Source organism: Trachypithecus francoisi, unplaced genomic scaffold (genome assembly GCF_009764315.1).
Source record: "Trachypithecus francoisi isolate TF-2019V2 unplaced genomic scaffold, Tfra_2.0 Lachesis_group8, whole genome shotgun sequence".
Classification (NCBI taxonomy): Eukaryota; Metazoa; Chordata; class Mammalia; order Primates; family Cercopithecidae; genus Trachypithecus; species Trachypithecus francoisi.
Genome location: NW_022681473.1, coordinates 79,657,175 through 79,664,350, shown reverse-complemented (window position 1 = coordinate 79,664,350; position 7,176 = coordinate 79,657,175). Strand labels below are relative to the sequence as shown.

General features: G+C 38.3%; 1 pseudogene across 1 annotated transcript; it reads right to left on the bottom strand.

The window, feature by feature from the left end:
* Positions 1–1,078: 1,078 nt before the first annotated feature.
* On the bottom strand, positions 1,079–6,631 carry LOC117080598 (annotated as a pseudogene). The gene is made up of 6 exons (XR_004435901.1): positions 6,057–6,631; positions 5,423–5,518; positions 4,501–4,730; positions 3,708–3,730; positions 2,660–2,757; positions 1,079–1,569 (listed from the first exon to the last, which is right to left on the bottom strand). The product of XR_004435901.1 is annotated as a tripartite motif-containing protein 64-like (transcript).
* Positions 6,632–7,176: the final 545 nt, after the last annotated feature.

Below are 7,176 nucleotides of genomic sequence, written 5' to 3'. Positions count from 1 at the left end.
TTTTAGTAGAGACGGGGTTTCACCGTGGTCTCGATTTCCTGACCTTGTGATCCGCCCGCCTCGGCCTCCCAAACTGCTGGGATTACAGGCGTGAGCCACCGTGCCCGGCCGGAAAAGTTTCTTAATGTTAGAATAATATTACATAACTCCTCTACTTATCCATTTATTCATTTTATTTATTGTGTAATCTATTTTAAAAATTGCATTGGATAATGGTAATATATTAGCAAAGAAGACAAATAGTGCCATTACCCCCTTGGAATTTTCAATCTGGTAGTAATAAGAATAAGAGTTTTCTGTATATTATAATCTGATATACTCAGAGAAGATGTAATAGCAGAACAACCTAGCACTGAGAAACTGTTGTATGAGCTGAAATGTGATTAATAACTAGGATGTTGAGAAATAGTAAAGTCTGTGAGGTCAACTTAACTTAGACTTAAAAAGAAAATAAGCACTCTACTTTATTCTTTGTAAGATAAGATATCTACCGCTTAATTTTTCTATCCAACCTGGTTCAAATATACAAGTAAGACAAATGGTTTACAGTGTGTACAATCTGAAAACATAATTGCTGAAAAAGAAATCAGATTTAAAAATAATTTTATTGTATGATTTTATTTACCTGAATGCAAAAACATAAAAAGTAGATTAAGTGTTACGAAGGCATGGGGGAGGGTGAATGGAGAATAAATGTTAATGGGTATTGGGATACTTCTGGAAGTGATAAAAGTGCCCAGGCAGTAGAGAGTTCTGATGGCTGCACAAGTGTAATATACTAAATTCTCTGAATTAAATACATTAGAACATGACTTTCAGGGTAAGTGAATGAATCTCAACAAAACTTGTACAAGAAAAGCCATTATTGATGTTCTAGTAAAGATTTCACAATAACTTATTAATTAAAATAACTTAATTAACAAATGTACACATTCAAGGTGTTTATCCCATGAATAACCATAAAGTAGTTACATTCCATGAAGTTACAATGAACTCACAGGCTCTCACACATCGGGTCTCAGCACACTATTTGCATCACATATGGGGGGTCACAATAAATCATCATGAAACCAACTTTTCATGTACAACCAAAGCAAAAGAAAGGCCTCAGAGGGGAAGAGAAGGAGGAAGGAGGAAAACCATAGATAAGAGAACCTTTAGAAACATCAAAAAAACTCACAGATCCATTATCATAATCCAGAAACACCCCAACCCGACCCAGAGGCCTTTGCACATGCTGAATTAAAGGTGGAGAGTGGTGGAGAGACTATAGTCATTGCTCTCTTTGAGGAAATTAACAAAAAGTTTCATCAGAATCAATAACGATATTGGTATCTGCTGTCCCGGAATCTCTACAGACTCCCAGAATCCAGGTGGAAGAGTGGGTCACATCCACTTCCCAGTACTGCCTGCCGGAGATGAATGCTTGCGCTCCCCACACAGCAAAGCTCTCCACTCCCTGGGGATCCATGGGTGCACTGAGATGGTCATCTCCAAATATCACATGTCTCACATCCTCAGAAAGGCTTATATAGCAAGGAGTCATTTCCGTGCTCAGAGCATTATCCACTGACAAGGAAAAAATATTATATTAGTGAGTGCTATGAGGGACAGAGGCTCTGTGGCCCAATTATTCACTTCATTTGCTCTTCTTCCAAGAAAATACAGAAAAGAGGAAGCCAAGAGAGTTCAGCGCCATGCATCCATGAAGATGAAATGTCATTACAACTCTACAGCACATACAATTATATATTATTCCTTAAATAATAGAGAGAAAATGTGACCATATCACTGGGCGAAGTAATGATATAATGTCTACCTCTTCACAGTTTCGTTCAGGACATATCTAAAATTTTTTTTTCTTTAATAGAAAATCTTCTTGTATTATTTGTCTTTAAGATCATCAACAGGTAGACATCACTTTGCAGTGATGTGAGTATTTATTGGAATGTAAGTTATGCCTGTTATAATCTCAAACCTCAAAAATTTGGTAGACATTAACACGCGTAAAGTTGATAAGTTTCTGAAAGGAATACTCTGGCTTTACAATATCTCTTTAGCTCCTTATTCTATCTACTCTGGGTTCCTGCTGTCTGCTACCTAGACCTGCTCTCTTGAATGGAGCTAACATGCTTAGGCCATGTTCACAGATCTCTCCCCTTTCAGTTGTTACATATCTGATGGCATTAAAATTGTCCTGATTATGGATATTTTAGTCATTTTTTTATCAAAATGCCCTGATTTTGTAAATAATAAAGGTTACTTGTAGAATGCATGTAAATGCACATAGAATAGAATCAATTAAAAACCATTATGCCAAATCTAACCATCAAAATTGAATTAAATTGAATAAACACGAAATACTGATGCCACCGTGACAACGAGTGTCTCCATAACTACATGACCTGAATACTCTTTGTCCTCTTTTTCTGCAGACAAAGTATGTACATTGCTTTACATTTTCATCAAACTCTAACTCAGGAAATTGAGTTTTGCTCTTTGTAGTATTACTATGCATGTGGAGAAGATGCACATGTTTTGGAAAACTATGTATTACCTACATGTCAAAAATTATAAAACTTAAATGGGAAAAGCCTCGACCAAGGAATCCAATAAGGAAATGCTTTGAGGCTGGACTGCCAAGCAAGCTGGCTCTTACCTCTGAAGTTGTTGAGCATGTCTAGGACTCCAGTTATGCGCCATGAAGTGAGCTCCGGGTTCACTGGCTGGGACTTTTGCATCTGTGCCAAATCAGCCCTGCAAAAAAACAGTCTCAGTTATATTTCCAGGCCCAGAGCTAATCACACAGTCATACAAAGATATCATATTTTCATATAAGATGTTTCCTCAGAATTCTGCCAGTTTTGGTTAACTGCATGTACATTTTGTTCCACACTCTAGGAGCCATACAAATGATACTTTTTCTGAATTTTATTGCATAAAAACCCAATTTCCCCAGATATGTTGTTTTCAGACATTACACAACTTCTAAAGTCATTAAAAGACATTGCGTCCCTCTGCCCATCACACCCCTTGAGGGTATGCAAAAATCCTGGAAATATTTCAGAGAGCAAAATACTCAGACAAATATCTTTGGGTCCTCAGCCTGTAGCTGTCACTAATGCTAGTCAGTGTCTAACATAGAATATGCACTGAGACAAAAAGCTTTAATCTTTTGAGCAAAACAAAGGAGTCTAATTCCAGCCTGAGAACCCTGCTGCTGAGGGTCCTGAGGCAACCATTTTCCTGAGGTCTTTCCTAGAACTGGGTATATTGTGATGGAGCAGGTCCTGGTCATTGATGCTTTTAGGAACAAAGCCTTCCTCCTCAGCCCACCCAGAGGGAATCTCTCTCCTCCCTCTGTCTTTTTTTTTTTTTTTAACCTCCCATCCCTCTACAGTAGAAGACACCTCTATGATCCCTCAGAGAAATTTTGTATTAAGATCTGTGGGGTAGGGCTGGACAGGATGGATGGATTGGGAAGAATAAACCTCAGAGTGGCAAATTGTTTTTACGTATATTTGAATTCATACAAATTTTAAGATGAAAACTTTCCAGACCAAAGAGAAGAAGAACTCAGGCCCTCTTTTGAAACAAAACTGGAAATAGCCACTCAGAATGATATTAGTACCTCAAAATGTATACATCCCCTTCATTCACAAGAGAATGAACTTTTCAGAAATAGCATTTTTTTAGTGTAAACTCACCTTGCCGATACATTTCTCACATCCTGCAAAAAATAAAAGATAATGTTAATTATGAGAGATTTTTCCTTCTGCGTATTTTCTCCTACTCTTGTTTCTTTCTGTTTTACTGTTTTAAAAATGTGAATCTCTTTATTCCCCTCTAAGGAATCATTCTAGGCTAGGTTAATAACAGAACCTCAACTAAACAATGAAAGGCTCCATCAGTGGCATGAAGAAGAAAGGAGCTGAGCAAGAGACGGTGGAGTAAAGCAAAGATATCTAGGCTTCCAGTGTCATTAATTTCCTAATCTTATTCCCAAGGGAAGGTCTGACCACGCATGACAACTATTAAAACAAAGCAGAACCATATGAGAAACAGAGTACACTGACATTGATGAGTAACTTTTACAAACCTCTCCCAGGCAAGGGGAAAACCCTCAACATCTTCAGCAAATCACTGTTGTATGGGACATCAGAGAGTGAGGAGGAACTAGGGCATATCAATGGAGTATTACTAACCTTCCCCTAGCCTCGAGTTCTAATGATTTTAGATGATCTCTCTGTGTGGATATTACTCCAAATTATATTGAAGAGAATCTTGTTATATGTGATCTGCTAAAATGGTAAAAATTTCCCAAAGATTATCAAAGTATCCAGTAAATAAGTGACTGGACAAATGTAATGTAATGGTGGGAGTTAGACAGCATGTGTCACTTAGCTTAGAGCAGTGACATATGCAGGTGACATTTGCATGTCCTGGCAGCAATGTCCAACAAGGGTTTCCTGTCTCTGAAGATGGACCCTCCCTCCTCACCTGGAGCAGCTCCACGTCAGGCATGTGGCACATCTCCCACAGCTCTCTGTACATGTCTTTCATCCTTTCTAAATGTGGGTCATTCTCACTTGACTGTCTTGTAGTTGTTGGAAAAGCTCTTTTGCTTCTCTTTCCAGTGCCTGCAGATGCAGTTGCTCCTCCTCATCGAGAAATATATGCATCTTTTGATATTGAATAGTGATTGTCACCTTCCTTAATGACACATAGTCCTGCAGAGATGTTTGGTTAAAAGAATTACATGTTCTCACTCTCAATAGAAAACTTCAAATAATTATATGCTGGGTGTAATCAAGCAATTTGTAAACTTTCTGCCTCACTCTTGCAAAGAGTCTTGAATATTTGATGTTTTTTTCTGTCTATCTTTTTCAATATTCCTATTCTCTCTCCCCTTTTAAATCAAAACCTATATAAAGACTTCCGGTTTCTGTCACTGTGATGCTTCTTTACAGTTCTTACTGAGTCAATTATTTCCTCTATTTATGTCTCTTTTAGGATTTTTCCATATCTGATTCGCCTAAATGTTAAAGAATATTTAACCATACAACATATTATGCTTTTTTCTTTTTTACTTTTACTATAGTTTTACTCTATATACTCTTCTATTTCTGTCCTCTTCCTCACACCCAGTCTTAGCGAAATGTTGTCTCATCTCCAGTGTCTGAAAAGGTTTATACCAACCTCCAAATTTGACTAGAATGCGTATCATGTTATTTATCCAATATAAATTTGGCTAGCTTGTGTGGGCTGCTCTCTTTTTGATTCCTATGATATCAATTGAAATCACTACATTTTCTTGGGATGAAATCACTATCTTTTAACTGGTAGTTTGAATTTAACTAAAAAGTATAAGCCAACATTGTGTTTATTTGCATAAAAATAAAGGAAATACTTTCATTCTTACCACTAATGAATGAAATTTTCTAGTTTCCTGATTTAGATTATTTTGTGTCTCTTGATTGATTTTCCATAAATAGTCCATTTCCTTTATAAGTTTCTCCTGCAAAAGGAGCAAGAAGCTTAGCAAAAATGAAGACAGTATACTAGATTTCATTCCCTTATCAATTAAATAAAAAGGCTGTAATTGAAAGAAACGCAAATTCAAGTTAGAGTGGAGTGGCCAGATTTTTCCATGTTGAACAAATTTGGTTCTAATAATTTGGATGTGAAAAATGATAGAAATATAATAGAGAGTTTTAAGGGACCCTTCAGATAATATCATCAATTTTCTGAGAAACTGGCTTTTATATAACATGACTTTGAAAAGTGTTCCTGGTGCTGGTCACCTGTTCCACAGCTCCATTCTATACGTTCAAACAATGTTTCTAAGGAAAGCTCCTTTAGTGAAGTCTCAACATAGCTATGATTAGAGTGCCAAATTAGTCAGCAACATTGAAAGGACACATTTATGTGTTATGATTGACATGGAATAATCACCACCTCCACCATCTACATTCTCATCACCATCATTGCATTGGCCCTCATCATTCTTATTTGGGACTCTATACATATCAAACTGCCTTACAGGCATCACATACCCTGCATTCCTCAGCAGCCCATCCTATTGGACTGTGGCTGTGAGCCATGTGCTCTGGTGACTCAGAGCAGGGCCCACAGAGCAATTGCTTGTCAGCTTCACAGAAGAGCTCCTTAGTCTCCTCATGGAGCACACAGATATTGTGTGAGTTGTTGATGTTCTGAGGTCTGGTCTGTCTGGCTAGGGAAGCCAGCTTTTTGAGCGTAACATTGGTGTTGAAGTCGGGCTTCGCTGAGATTTCTCTGCACTCAGGGCAGCGCATTGGTGCTCTGCCTTCTTCCCAACAGAGGCAGAGGCAGGGCCTGCAAAAGCTGTGCCCACAGTCAATGGTGACCGGGTCTATGAAGAAGTTCATGCAAATGGAGCAAATGAGCTCATTCTGGAAGGCTTGCAGGGTGTCTGAATCCATATCTCTGAAAATTTAAAAAAAGGTGAGAATTTCTTTTTCTTATTTTTATTTGCCCTGATGAAAAGGGAAAAAAGGCCAGTGGACAATTTTCCTTGTCTACTTGAGCTCTGTCCAATATGTCTAATAAGTTAGCTCCAGTACAAACTGAGGCATAGTAAATGCAAACTTGCTGGATTTATAAAGTTTTCCCTCAATAGCCATTGAAGATTGGGTCCAGGACTCCCTGAGATACCAAGATCCTACGATGTTCCAGCCTCTTATTAATAAATGATGTGGGATTTGTATGTAACCTAAACCTATCCTCCTGAATACTTTATGTCTAGGTTACTTTGAATGCCTAATACAATGTAAATGCTGTATAAATACTTGTAATGCCATACTGTTTAGGAACAGCAAGTAGATTGTTAAAAATATGTACGTTTGGCAGGGCGCGGTTGCTAATGCCTGTAATCCCAGCACTTCGGAAGGCCAAGGTGGAAAGATCATGAGGTCAGGAGACCGAAACCATCCTGGCTAACATGGTGATACCCCGTTTCTACTAAAAACGCAAAAAATTAGCAGGGCGTGGTGGCACGTGCCTGTAGTCCCAGCTATTCAGGAGGCTGACACAGGAGAATTGCCTGAACCCCGGAGACAGAGGTTGTAGTGAGCGGAGATGATGCCACTGCACTCCAACATGGGTAATAGAGTGAGACACTGTCTCACAAAAAAA